General features: G+C 46.8%; 3 non-coding genes across 3 annotated transcripts; all 3 read left to right on the top strand.

The window, feature by feature from the left end:
• The first annotated feature begins 7,152 nt into the window (after positions 1–7,152).
• On the top strand, positions 7,153–7,316 carry LOC115053650 (U1 spliceosomal RNA). The gene has a single exon (XR_003841479.1). It is a non-coding gene; the product is annotated as a U1 spliceosomal RNA (small nuclear RNA).
• Positions 7,317–10,551: 3,235 nt separating this feature from the next.
• On the top strand, positions 10,552–10,715 carry LOC115053644 (U1 spliceosomal RNA). The gene has a single exon (XR_003841474.1). It is a non-coding gene; the product is annotated as a U1 spliceosomal RNA (small nuclear RNA).
• A 3,233-nt stretch (positions 10,716–13,948) lies between these two features.
• Positions 13,949–14,111, top strand: LOC115053649 (U1 spliceosomal RNA). Its single transcript, XR_003841478.1, has one exon. It is a non-coding gene; the product is annotated as a U1 spliceosomal RNA (small nuclear RNA).
• The last annotated feature ends 355 nt before the right edge of the window (positions 14,112–14,466 follow it).

The following is a 14,466-nucleotide window of genomic DNA, read 5'->3' as shown; positions in this document are numbered from 1 at the left end:
ACATATACCTGTATCCTTGGGCCGGATTCACCATATCTGTGTAGTCTATGATGATCTCTTTCCCTGCTTTTGTCTCAAGAGGGAAACGTCCAGGATGTGGTTCGACTGCTGGTCGAGCATTATACATTGTACACTCATGACAAGTATTTACATGATATTTACACATTTCCTTCAAAAATGGATGCCACCAATTTTCCAGGTTCCTCTGCATCTGTGTAGCCCCAACATGCCCCACTCCATGCGCCTCCGTCAGTACTAGTGGTTTTATTCCCGGTGGCAGTCGTGTGTGAAAGTGAGATTAGGTGCCTCCAGTATTTTAGATAGTCGCCTTTGTCTCAATGCAGTGAGTGTGAATGTAGTTGAATTGACATAGGCAACAACACTGTGAGTGGTTAGAATGTGTAGTGGGTGGTCCATGACGATGTGTGCTGTTTTTTGTATGATTTTTGCTATCCCTGCTGCATGTTGTGTACAAAGCGGATGACGTTTTTCCATGTTATCTAGCATTGTGCTGATGTACATCAATACTTTCCTATCTCCCCCTTTTTTCTGGAACAGCACTCCATTCACGCAATGTGCTGTGGCAGAAACATCAAGATAAAACGTGGAAGAGTAGTCAGGGACAGCTAGACTGGCGTCTGCCGTCCAGTTCAAGGGAGCCGACAAATTTCGCATGCCATGCTCCCTCACGAGATCCCTAAGGGGAGAGGTAAGACCCGTGTAGTTAGCAACATAGTTACGACTGTAGCCCGTAAGACCTAGGAACGTAAGCATGTCCTTGACAGTTGTAGGCTTAGGATGGTGCAAGATTGTGTTTTTGTGTTCCGGGGACAAACCAGCCCCATCCTTTGAGATTTGTCTGCCCAGGAACGAGACTACTCGTCGGGCGACTTGTAGTTTCGACTTGCTGGCTTTAAACCCGCGGTTTGCTAAGTGTAGCAATACCTGTTCGGTGGCTTTCAGACAGAGTGTGGCAGTGGGTGCAGCTATGAGTAAGTCATCAACATACTGTACAAGGGTCGTGTCAGGGGGAAGGTCACAGTCAGTCAAAACGTCTTTTAGCACTTGATTAAACAGTCCTGGAGACAGCGCAAAACCCTGGGGTAGACGAGTATAAGTCAATTGAACACTGCGATAGGTGAAGGAGAAAAAGTGTCTACACTCTTCTGCCAATGGAATACAGAAAAATGCGTTTGCGAGATCAATACACGTGAACCATTGATGACGGGGGTCAAGATTGGTTAGTGCAACGTAAGGATTGGGGACAGGGATCGTGTTAGTGCTCAGGGCCGCATTAATAGCCCTAAGGTCATGAACCATGCGATAGACACTTTTCTTTTTCTTTTCAACCGGCCAAATAGGTGTGTTCCATTCAGAAGATGTTTCAATCAACACCCCCTTTTTGAGAAGACCTTCGATGGTGTCTGCGATGCCTATCTCAGCTTCCCTTTTGCTCGGATATTGTGGGATCCATACTGGAGTGTCAGATTTTAGTTTAAAGGACACCGGGGGACAATCAACAAGACCCACGTCCGTGGGTCCAGAGGACCACAACGAGTCGGGCAGCGAATCGATCATACGTGCCGCATCAGGATGATCAGTTTTTTCGCGTCCATGGTGTCGAGAAACCTGGGCATGGTCCATAAGTGCCTGATCAGTGCAAGAGACCTGTATTTTGTAGATTTCAGCAGAGGGGGAATACAACAGCGACGACGCAAGAGGTTTCCAATCAGTTAGTAACTGCGCCGTTTTCACAATCGAGCCTAATTCTTTAGCTTGATGTTCGGGATGCAAAGCAAGGGAGATGTGGGGAGCAGCTTCATCACTCATCATGTACCACTCTTGTTGTTCAGGGGTGAGTGTTACTTCTGCAGCAACACCAATAGGAGCCACATAAATAGCACATGAATGTAGTTCCCAATTTTGTCCCTCTATGTCTTTATTAAACTGTTCCTCATACCACTGAGTTTCCTGTCTGTCATAAAACAAAGTCATATGGAGAGGGTCAGGAGGGGCCACGTAGGGGTGAATCTGGGAGATCCAGGGCCTCCAGGTGAGATAGGCCGACAAGATTCCACCTTTGTCTACTTTTTCACTGTGCAATAAACCCCAATAGACGTCAGCTGCTTTTTCAGCAAGGGGTTGGATGAGGTATTGACTCGAATGTGTGGCGCCGGCGCAGTCACATGGCAGAGAGGTGCCATCAGGAAAAGAGACTGTGAGGCCGTCCGGGGAGCAGAGGATGGTTGCTCCCAAGCGAGTCAGAAGATCTCTCCCTAGAAGATTGGAAGGCACTTCAGGAGAATGCACAAATGGGTGCAACACAGTCTGGTTACCCAACCGGGTAGTGAGAGGCTTGGTGTAAGACAGAGTAGTAGGAACCCCAGAGAAACCCATGACTGTTATGACTTCAGTTGACAACAAGTTTTTTTGTACAGTCTTGATGGTGGAAACGGTGGCACCAGTATCCACAAGGAAAGGCAGTGTGTCTTGATTTACTGCCACTGACAACACCGGTTCTGCCGTGAGGTGCTGTTCAGGGCTTCTCTGTGGGGTGTGTCACTCAGCATCCTGCCACAGGGGGGACTGTGGGTAGGGAGGATGAGAGCCATCTCCATGGCCTCCTCTTTGTTGCTCCCCTCCCCTTCCTCTCGGTTGATATCCACCACGTGCTGGGGCCGGGTTGTATGGACAGTCCTTCATCCAGTGGGAGGAGTCACCACACAGGAAACAGACACGGTTTCGTCCATAAGACCATCCCCCTGAGAACCCTCTCCTTCCCCCGCCCCGCGGACCTCTCCACCCTCTGTTTATTCCTCCCCCCCTTCTATGGTACGGCTCCCATGGCGGAGTGTGAGAAAGATCCGGATAAGCCGGGGTGATATCTCCTCCCCCAGACTGTACTGTCTGGGCCATTATCTTAGTTGGCTCTTTCTTGCCTTTTTTCTTTTCATTAACTTCCTCCCTGACCTTGGCTAATTGCAGTTTGAGCAGTTGATTTTGAAGGTCAGTGTGTTCCTTCTCATCTTGTTGTGTTTTATCTTGGGCGGCAGTGAGATGATGAACGAGGTGCTTTTCCCACACACACAGGTGGCATCCCAGCATATCAGGATTGTTTTTCATGGCCTGTTGCACTGACTCAGGGACTCCATTCAAAACAGCTTGGCAGAACCACTCGGCCTGAGAGCCACTATTTCCTGGATGCAGTCCTGTTTGAGTGGTCCAAATGTCTTTTGCTGCACTTAAAAATTGACGAGGGTTTTGTTTTGGGTCCCATGTGATTTTAGGTATAGCAGTAGCGTTGGGCAAAGGGAAGTGAGTACGCATGGCAGCTCCAATTTCAGTACAGTGATCTAAGAATGGGCTATTATTAGGTAAATGGTGAATGTGCGCGTCTGTCTCTATGTCTCTAAGGTTAGTCGGGGTCATGCAGCGTGCTGCAACAGCTCGGAAATCCCCTAAAGCCAAAGTGTGTCCGGCTGTCAAGATATCTAATTTACACAGCCACAAGCTACCGCCATCAGTCACAGGTGGAAGTTTATCTACCATTGCCTGTACATCACCAAATGCAAAAGGTTTATATTTAGGTGGTTGTCCAGAGGCCACAGCTATAAGAGGACATTGAGACGCGCCCAACGTACGACCAGACCGCAAACACATATTATCAGTATGTGCCTCCTGTATTAATGGAGGTATGGGCGCTCCTAACAAATCAACAACCGGCTCGATCAAAACACGACGCTCTTTTCTTTCCTCTTTCTGTCGGTCTGAAACTTTATAAGCATTAGTCACTGTTTCAATATCCTTCTCTGACAGGGAGGATAACTGGTGACGATGTCGGCGGTCTTCCCCTGAGGCTACCTCCATGTCTGACAGCTCAACCTCCAAGTTTAACAGTAGACCTTGAGACTTATCTGCCTCCCACTGTCCTTCAGCTTGAAGATAAGCTTTCTTTGGGGCTGATCTGCTTTTACCTCGTTCCGTCATTAGCTCGCATTTTGTTGCCTCTAATTCTCTTTTAGCTTGATTTATTTGTTTTTGTAGTTGTAGTAGTTGGTTTTGATCAGCCTCATCTGCTAGTAGTTTAGCCTGTTCCTGCTCCTGTTGTAATCTCTCCCTTAGCTGCCTGTCCATAAATTCTGTTTGAGGAGGCCCAGAAGCAGTTGTAGCAACTGTCTGAGCTTGGACCACCTCAAGTCGCGGATATAGGCCAGATTGAGATGGTTGAGGGCCTAAATGCACTGCGGCTACAGGGGTGGATTGAGCCAACGCGTGTGTATTATCTGGCGCACTAGGTGACTGTCCTGTCGATTGTGTAAGGCACATAGAAAGAGGGCTATACGTAGTTGGTTGCAGCACAGTGGACGCAGAACGAGTGTCTTCGTCTGTCTCAGTGTTTTGTGTGTTGGGTGTTTCAAGGCTCATTATGCCTTTATCTATGTAAAATGTTGACACAGGATACATTCCTAGCGCTGGAGGTGCATATGGCGGGGGACATGTGTAGGTGTCAGATGCAGTTACCAGTCCGGAGAGTTGCTCCTTTTGATGCAGGTGTTTGGTGCCTTGCCAGTGAACCAGCAGCTCAGACCACTCCTGTCGCTCCTTCTCCCCCTCCTGCTCCTTTTTCTTCCAGCTCTGTCTCTGCAACATACCTGCGCTCTGACCCTGCTCTGCCGCTTCCTGCTTTTTGTTTATGGCTGCTGTTACTTTTTCTAATAAGAGTTGTCCTAATGGCCCTCTGTGTTCTAGGGTTTTTCCTTTTTCACAGACTAGGTCTTCCATTTTCTTTATTGCTTTTTTTACTTTTTTGTCTTTATCAGATTGTTTTGTAGTAGCGGCCAGGGCATTGGCTGTAGATTCAATTTGTGTCCTCAACATAACATATGGGCCGGCTGGGCCCCAGCCGCTATCGTCTTTCTCCCTGTCAAATTCTCCGTCCATCTTAACTAGACTCTGAGCTCCACAGTTTTATTACGGCGACAAAACACCGGAGACAGCTACGTTAGCCCACTGCAGTTCCCTGAGAGACAAGCTTCTAGGCCAACTCTAACAGTCGGTCCGGTCTCTCACTGGGTGTCTTTTCACAGGAACCACAGCGTTTACTCCAGTGACAATGTCCCGTTTATCAACTGGGTGATTTAGCCCTCGCCTGTGTTTCTGCTGGACCGTTAGAGAGGTTTTATCCTCTCTCCACCGTCCTAAACCGCAGCTGATGAAGGACGTTCGTTTACACCGTTAGGTATCCCGTCACTTCAGTCGCCGCCGACGCAGATCACAGCGAGTATTCACACAACGATTGACTCAGAGTCTTATTCTCTCCACAACCCAATGCTCCCGCTATACTTCTCAAAACACACACATACACAATTAACACATTAATAATGAACACATTTCAAAATTTTTACCGGTTTTTTATCTCTTCACTTTTAACACACCAAAGGTTTCTTTTTCATGTAGATGTTACCGTCCAATGTTAGTGGCTTTTCTCTCGCGGGCTCTAAACCGATAGTACAGTACTTTATTCTCTGTAGGAAAATTACGTAGAATTATCCCGTGAAACCTACCCCCGTCTGTCCCTACAGTGGAACACCTTCCATAGGAAGACTACCTAACCATCTGCATTACACAACAGTTTCAATAAAGCACCAACCAAAGTACCAGCTGCTTTTCGAGGAACCTTTACACACTATAGTAACAAATGGTATTTCAGGGACCCCACCCCCGGGCTTCCAACCCAGCCGCGGTATCAGCCGCTCCTGGACCTCGTCAGGCCGACAGGTGGAGTTACGCCACTCTCAGGGTATATTATTCCTTTTACCTTTGGTTTCACTTCACTTTTATTCCTTATCTGGCGGGGAATCTAACCGCTACGCCAGGCCGCGGACTTACAATTGCATACTCGTATTGATTCTTTTAGTTTCACCCTTCTTTTCACGTATATGGGACAAGACACATTTTGTATCGTGGCCAATATGCAGAATTTTGTTATAACAGGTTTCTGCTTACCTTTTTGTGGTGCCGGCTTGTGTCTATGGATCCCCTACTCGTGAAGAAAAGTGTTAGATCCGAATAGTCGTCCTCGCCTGTTCTCCCTCACATCCCGGACGAGCCCCCAAATTGTTGAGACGCACTTTTGTTGCTATCTCAGCCGGGCCGGGAGATGACAAAACACCGCTGAGGAGTCAGAATGTTGAATCAACAAGAGTATTTTATTTAGCGCTGTCTGCAGAGAGCGGAGATCACATAATACACTTCAACAGTGCACCAGGAAAAGCCAGGGGTGATCTGATCTGAAGTTGTTTGTGTTTGAGTTTGTATACTGACAGGTTTGTTCCTCCTTGAAGGAGGTCCAGCCTGAGCGTGGCCTGTTCCTGATTGGTAAACTCTATCTACTGTTGTGGGTTATCGGCCAAGTTCTCAACTTACGTTTCTAAGACGTAGTCTCTTATGTTTTCTCGTTTTTGGTGAGAAACAGAAAGTTTTGTCTCGTTTTTGGTGAGAAACAGAAAGTTAGTTTACCACATTCCAGGGCGGCGTGACCTGCATGTATTTTAGACAGGTTAAACTAGTTCAACTGAAATTTTGCTCTTTCTGGTGCATTACATATCCATTTTAATATCCATCAGACACATATGCAGCACGCCCAATGAGATATTATAGCAGAACTACTGATTTTCAACGATGCTCTTATATTTGTCCTTCATTTGCCCCGCTGCCGTTGGAACAGAAATAAGTTTCAAATTGCCGTACATGCGATTCAAAAGTAGATAAAAAAAAAGAAACTTAATTACATGGTACACAGTAAATCTGCTTGTGGAGATGTAATATTATAATCCCGGTCATTTAGGCATTGACAGTCAGCAATTGTTTTGCCAGCATTCCTTGGGGCTTCTTGCCGCTGCAACTGTATTGCTTCTCGCTTAAATTGTTGATTTATACTCCTGGTATTTGTATCATATGGGCAATCAATGTATGATGTTTAAAATGAAAAGGAAAAGACATCCAATTTGTCAACCTGCATTGTCTGTACAGATTGCCCACGCATTCACAGCCCCGGAGGACTCTGGCTTCTCTCATGTTTAAGGTCAGCAGCACCGTGAGTGCAGAAGGTGTGTCGGGGAAAGAGGGCCCGGTCAGTGTGATGAACAAGTCATACTTACCTGGCAGGGGAGATACCGTGATCAAGAAGGTGGTTCACCCAGGGCGAGGCTCAACCATTGCACTCCAGTTGTGCTGACCACCGCGAATTCCCCAAATGTGGGAATCTCGACTGCATCATTTCTGGTAGTGGGGGACTGCGTTCGCGCTCTCCCCTGATACAATGTGAACGACAAATGTGATCCGAACCCAGCAGCGAATCATTTCTCATTACATGTGCTGCTTTATTACGCACATTAGCACTGAGGTCAGCGTGCACCCATGTTGGCGGATGGAGCAAATTTATTGCTGCCGATCCCCAAGGCCCTCGAGCCGGCGGAGGAGGACGGGGTGCCCCCGGCGGACTACCACCCATCCACATCTCGGTAGCCGCGCTCCCCAGCTACAAAGAGATACACAGCTGAAGCTCCAACTTTCACCATCTGCGCCGAGAGATGTGTGGCTTTCTCAATGACGCAGCGTATGCCCTTATAGGGATGTGTAGGAAGTTGAAAACGCCACAGATTTATTCTTTTTTCATGTAAACAGGATCCCGCTATTTTACTTTATTAATTGAATTATTGTAAGATTTATTCTAAGTAACATTTGACACAGACATTCAGATCCATTGATCCTGACATCCTCGGGATGTCACGTGACTTAGTTTGTTTACGCCGCCATTTTGGCAGTAAATGGAACAGAAAATAGCTCATGCCGGCGCCGCAGATTTTAAGTATTCTGAATTCACTTCTCACTTTAACTCGGATGAAATTGGCCTTAATAATAATAATAATAACAATCAAAAAACCCCAACACGACATAGATAAAATATTAGCGATGGGCATAATGCCCCCGCGGTGCTATGTACTCATATCTCCGCTGAACAGGACGTCCCTGACCTGCAGTATCCGGACATATAGAACTATTTGATCAACCTTCCCTCCTCCGACACAAGGGACTCCCTAATAGGCTGAACAAAAAGTCCTCTTTTCCCGTACATGTCCACTTTTTACATCCCGCCAGGGGTGTCGGGATTTTTATTCATTGATGATAGCGTCCGCTTTTCCTTCTCTCTCTCTCTCTCTCTCTCTCTCTCTGTGTGCTCCTTTCCCTCAGGTTGTCATTGTTTTATTTTAGCGTGTGTGACCTAATCCCGGAGAGGCTGACCTGTGGGCGGATCTCCAAAACTCACAACAAGAAAGCAGCTGAAGCGTTCAAGATGACGACGCACGCGCAAACGCACGTTCACAGGTGAACTGCGGGGGAAACAAATAACAATAAAAATGAAATAATAGCAGTTTACCGACCAGGTCGGGACATATGGGAGGCTGAGTGCACCGTGTGCAAAGCTGGTACATACAGTATGTGTCTGTGTCCAATAAAGGTGACGGATTTGACATTTATTTTAGCTCATTTATATATTTCTAAAAAGAATAATAAAGCATGTTCAGCAAACCCTGAGAAGCACATCTGAATTTCTCAATTTTATAATCTAACAAAATCCATACATATGAACTTGAAATATATGAACATTATAAGGAATCTTTGAGTAAACTGCCAACCTTCTACACATCGCTATAAGGGCATACCCAGCGTCGTTCCATTTGCTGCGTCATTGATGACGTCACAGATCTCGGCTCAGAGGGTGTAAGTTGGAGCTTCAGCTGTGTATCCCTTTGTAGCTGGGGAGCGCAGCTACCGGGATATGGATGGGTGGTAGTCCGCCGGGGGCACCCAGTCCTCCTCCGCCGGCCCGAGGGCCTTGGGGACCGTCGGAGGACGAAGGGGACACCCGCCCAGCCAGCCAGCCAGCCAGATCAACCCATCTTGGGTTGCATGTTGGCGGAGGAGCAACGATTTTGCTCTTCCGTCAACATGGGTGCACACTAGCCTAAGTGCTAGTGCGCTAGTGTGCGCAGTAGATCAGCACATGTAATGAGACATGATTCGCTGCTGGGTTGACGTTCGGATCACATTCGTTGTTCACATTCTATCAGGGGAGAGCGCCAACGCAGTCCCCATCGTGAGACAAATCCAAGTCAAGCTCAAAGAAACTTTCATCTTTCATTTCATCTACATTAGGAAATCAAAGAAAATAGTACAAACTCTATGTTTTATCATTTTATCAGCGTTTGCTGGTGGTGGACTCTCCTCATGCGGCGATCCGCCGGGGGCAACCCATCCACCTCCGACAACACTTAAAGCATACTTAGTCCCAAGTGCAGACCACAAAGTGAGACAGCTGCAGTTTACTCACTCCATCTCTTAATACAGGCAATTGGAAAAACTACACATTATTAACAAGGGGAAAAAGTGTGTATCCTCACCCGCGACCTCCACCTGAGTACACAAGATGTGCAGAAATTTTCCCCCGTCCCCCAAAGTATGATCAGCAGCTACGGGTTTGTATGTAAATGTATGTGATAGGTTGAATTTACTCTCACCTCTCTGGAGGACAGCATTTTTGTGTGTGTGTGTGGGGGGGGTGGCAACAGGGTAAATGTGAAGATCTCACTATCCGCTGCGGAAATCAAACATACACCTTGCTTACTTTCACAATAAATGGCTAATTGCATTTTGCCAACCCAGTCTTTTAACACTGGCTCACTGAAACATACCGTGTACAAATGCACTGCTTTTGGAGCCGCCACCTCCAGCAGGGTCTGATGGGACTCCTCCCTCCACACCCTCCATCGAGGGGCAACGCTCACTATTTGAAATGATTATCTCCTCTGCAAGAGTGCAATCCTCAGTAGGAGACCCCCTGTCTTTTTCCTGTGGAACGTAAACAATATCAAATCATTACCATCGTGATCATCTTACAACAAAGAGGAAGTGTAAAACAAAAAGTATAGCTTCATACATGTTGGACATAACCCACAACAGGGACACATATGCAGCACGCCCAATGAGATATTATAGCAGAACTACTGATTTTCAACGATGCTCTTATATTTGTCCTTCATTTGCCCCGCTGCCGTTGGAACAGAAATAAGTTTCAAATTGCCGTACATGCGATTCAAAAGTAGATAAAAAAAAAGAAACTTAATTACATGGTACACAGTAAATCTGCTAGTGGAGATGTAATATTATAATCCCGGTCATTTAGGCATTGACAGTCAGCAATTGTTTTGCCAGCATTCCTTGGGGCTTCTTGCCGCTGCAACTGTATTGCTTCTCGCTTAAATTGTTGATTTATACTCCTGGTATTTGTATCATATGGGCAATCAATGTATGATGTTTAAAATGAAAAGGAAAAGACATCCAATTTGTCAACCTGCATTGTCTGTACAGATTGCCCACGCATTCACAGCCCCGGAGGACTCTGGCTTCTCTCATGTTTAAGGTCAGCAGCACCGTGAGTGCAGAAGGTGTGTCGGGGAAAGAGGGCCCGGTCAGTGTGATGAACAAGTCATACTTACCTGGCAGGGGAGATACCGTGATCAAGAAGGTGGTTCACCCAGGGCGAGGCTCAATCATTGCACTCCGGTTGTGCTGACCACTGCGAATTCCCCAAATGTGGGAATCTCGACTGCATCATTTCTGGTAGTGGGGGACTGCGTTCGCGCTCTCCCCTGACACAATGTGAACGACAAATGTGATCCGAACCCAGCAGCGAATCATTTCTCATTACATGTGCTGCTTTATTACGCACATTAGCACTGAGGTTAGCGTGCACCCATGTTGGCGGATGGAGCAAATTTATTGCTGCCGATCCCCAAGGCCCTCGAGCCGGCGGAGGAGGACGGGGTGCCCCCGGCGGACTACCACCCATCCACATCTCGGTAGCCGCGCTCCCCAGCTACAAAGAGATACACAGCTGAAGCTCCAACTTTCACCATCTGCGCCGAGAGATGTGTGGCTTTCTCAATGACGCACCGTATGCCCTTATAGGGATGTGTAGGAAGTTGAAAACGCCACAGATTTATTCTTTTTTCATGTAAACAGGATCCCGCTATTTTACTTTATTAATTGAATTATTGTAAGATTTATTCTAAGTAACATTTGACACAGACATTCAGATCCATTGATCCTGACATCCTCGGGATGTCACGTGACTTAGTTTGTTTACGCCGCCATTTTGGCAGTAAATGGAACAGAAAATAGCTCATGCCGGCGCCGCAGATTTTAAGTATTCTGAATTCACTTCTCACTTTAACTCGGATGAAATTGGCCTTAATAATAATAATAATAACAATCAAAAAACCCCAACACGACATAGATAAAATATTAGCGATGGGCATAATGCCCCCGCGGTGCTATGTACTCATATCTCCGCTGAACAGGACGTCCCTGACCTGCAGTATCCGGACATATAGAACTATTTGATCAACCTTCCCTCCTCCGACACAAGGGACTCCCTAATAGGCTGAACAAAAAGTCCTCTTTTCCCGTACATGTCCACTTTTTACATCCCGCCAGGGGTGTCGGGATTTTTATTCATTGATGATAGCGTCCGCTTTTCCTTCTCTCTCTCTCTCTCTCTCTCTCTGTGTGCTCCTTTCCCTCAGGTTGTCATTGTTTTATTTTAGCGTGTGTGACCTAATCCCGGAGAGGCTGACCTGTGGGCGGATCTCCAAAACTCACAACAAGAAAGCAGCTGAAGCGTTCAAGATGACGACGCACGCGCAAACGCACGTTCACAGGTGAACTGCGGGGGAAACAAATAACAATAAAAATGAAATAATAGCAGTTTACCGACCAGGTCGGGACATATGGGAGGCTGAGTGCACCGTGTGCAAAGCTGGTACATACAGTATGTGTCTGTGTCCAATAAAGGTGACGGATTTGACATTTATTTTAGCTCATTTATATATTTCTAAAAAGAATAATAAAGCATGTTCAGCAAACCCTGAGAAGCACATCTGAATTTCTCAATTTTATAATCTAACAAAATCCATACATATGAACTTGAAATATATGAACATTATAAGGAATCTTTGAGTAAACTGCCAACCTTCTACACATCGCTATAAGGGCATACCCAGCGTCGTTCCATTTGCTGCGTCATTGATGACGTCACAGATCTCGGCTCAGAGGGTGTAAGTTGGAGCTTCAGCTGTGTATCCCTTTGTAGCTGGGGAGCGCAGCTACCGGGATATGGATGGGTGGTAGTCCGCCGGGGGCACCCAGTCCTCCTCCGCCGGCCCGAGGGCCTTGGGGACCGTCGGAGGACGAAGGGGACACCCGCCCAGCCAGCCAGCCAGCCAGATCAACCCATCTTGGGTTGCATGTTGGCGGAGGAGCAACGATTTTGCTCTTCCGTCAACATGGGTGCACACTAGCCTAAGTGCTAGTGCGCTAGTGTGCGCAGTAGATCAGCACATGTAATGAGACATGATTCGCTGCTGGGTTGACGTTCGGATCACATTCGTTGTTCACATTCTATCAGGGGAGAGCGCCAACGCAGTCCCCATCGTGAGACAAATCCAAGTCAAGCTCAAAGAAACTTTCATCTTTCATTTCATCTACATTAGGAAATCAAAGAAAATAGTACAAACTCTATGTTTTATCATTTTATCAGCGTTTGCTGGTGGTGGACTCTCCTCATGCGGCGATCCGCCGGGGGCAACCCATCCACCTCCGACAACACTTAAAGCATACTTAGTCCCAAGTGCAGACCACAAAGTGAGACAGCTGCAGTTTACTCACTCCATCTCTTAATACAGGCAATTGGAAAAACTACACATTATTAACAAGGGGAAAAAGTGTGTATCCTCACCCGCGACCTCCACCTGAGTACACAAGATGTGCAGAAATTTTCCCCCGTCCCCCAAAGTATGATCAGCAGCTACGGGTTTGTATGTAAATGTATGTGATAGGTTGAATTTACTCTCACCTCTCTGGAGGACAGCATTTTTGTGTGTGTGTGGGGGGGGGGTGGCAACAGGGTAAATGTGAAGATCTCACTATCCGCTGCGGAAATCAAACATACACCTTGCTTACTTTCACAATAAATGGCTAATTGCATTTTGCCAACCCAGTCTTTTAACACTGGCTCACTGAAACATACCGTGTACAAATGCACTGCTTTTGGAGCCGCCACCTCCAGCAGGGTCTGATGGGACTCCTCCCTCCACACCCTCCATCGAGGGGCAACGCTCACTATTTGAAATGATTATCTCCTCTGCAAGAGTGTAATCCTCAGTAGGAGACCCCCTGTCTTTTTCCTGTGGAACGCAAACAATATCAAATCATTACCATCGTGATCATCTGACAACAAAGAGGAAGTGTAAAACAAAAAGTATAGCTTCATACATGTTGGACATAACCCACAACAGGGACACATATGCAGCACGCCCAATGAGATATTATAGCAGAACTACTGATTTTCAACGATGCTCTTATATTTGTCTTTCATTTGCCCCGCTGCCGTTGGAACAGAAATAAGTTTCAATTTGTCGTACATGCGATTCAAAAGTAGATAAAAAAAAAAAGAAACTTAATTACATGGTACACAGTAAATCTGCTAGTGGAGATGTAATATTATAATCCCGGTCATTTAGGCATTGACAGTCAGCAATTGTTTTGCCAGCATTCCTTGGGGCTTCTTGCCGCTGCAACTGTATTGCTTCTCGCTTAAATTGTTGATTTATACTCCTGGTATTTGTATCATATGGGCAATCAATGTATGATGTTTAAAATGAAAAGGAAAAGACATCCAATTTGTCAACCTGCATTGTCTGTACAGATTGCCCACGCATTCACAGCCCCGGAGGACTCTGGCTTCTCTCATGTTTAAGGTCAGCAGCACCGTGAGTGCAGAAGGTGTGTCGGGGAAAGAGGGCCCGGTCAGTGTGATGAACAAGTCATACTTACCTGGCAGGGGAGATACCGTGATCAAGAAGGTGGTTCACCCAGGGCGAGGCTCAACATTGCACTCCGGTTGTGCTGACCACTGCGAATTCCCCAAATGTGGGAATCTCGACTGCATCATTTCTGGTAGTGGGGGACTGCGTTCGCGCTCTCCCCTGACACAATGTGAACGACAAATGTGATCCGAACCCAGCAGCGAATCATTTCTCATTACATGTGCTGCTTTATTACGCACATTAGCACTGAGGTTAGCGTGCACCCATGTTGGCGGATGGAGCAAATTTATTGCTGCCGATCCCCAAGGCCCTCGAGCCGGCGGAGGAGGACGGGGTGCCCCCGGCGGACTACCACCCATCCACATCTCGGTAGCCGCGCTCCCCAGCTACAAAGAGATACACAGCTGAAGCTCCAACTTTCACCATCTGCGCCGAGAGATGTGTGGCTTTCTCAATGACGCAGCGTATGCCCTTATAGGGATGTGTAGGAAGTTGAAAACGCCACAGATTTATTCTT

Source organism: Echeneis naucrates, chromosome 13 (assembly GCF_900963305.1).
Source record: "Echeneis naucrates chromosome 13, fEcheNa1.1, whole genome shotgun sequence".
NCBI classification, from domain to species: Eukaryota; Metazoa; Chordata; class Actinopteri; order Carangiformes; family Echeneidae; genus Echeneis; species Echeneis naucrates.
The sequence above is the reverse complement of the archived record's forward strand: the minus strand, read 5'-3'. Positions and strand labels throughout refer to the sequence as shown.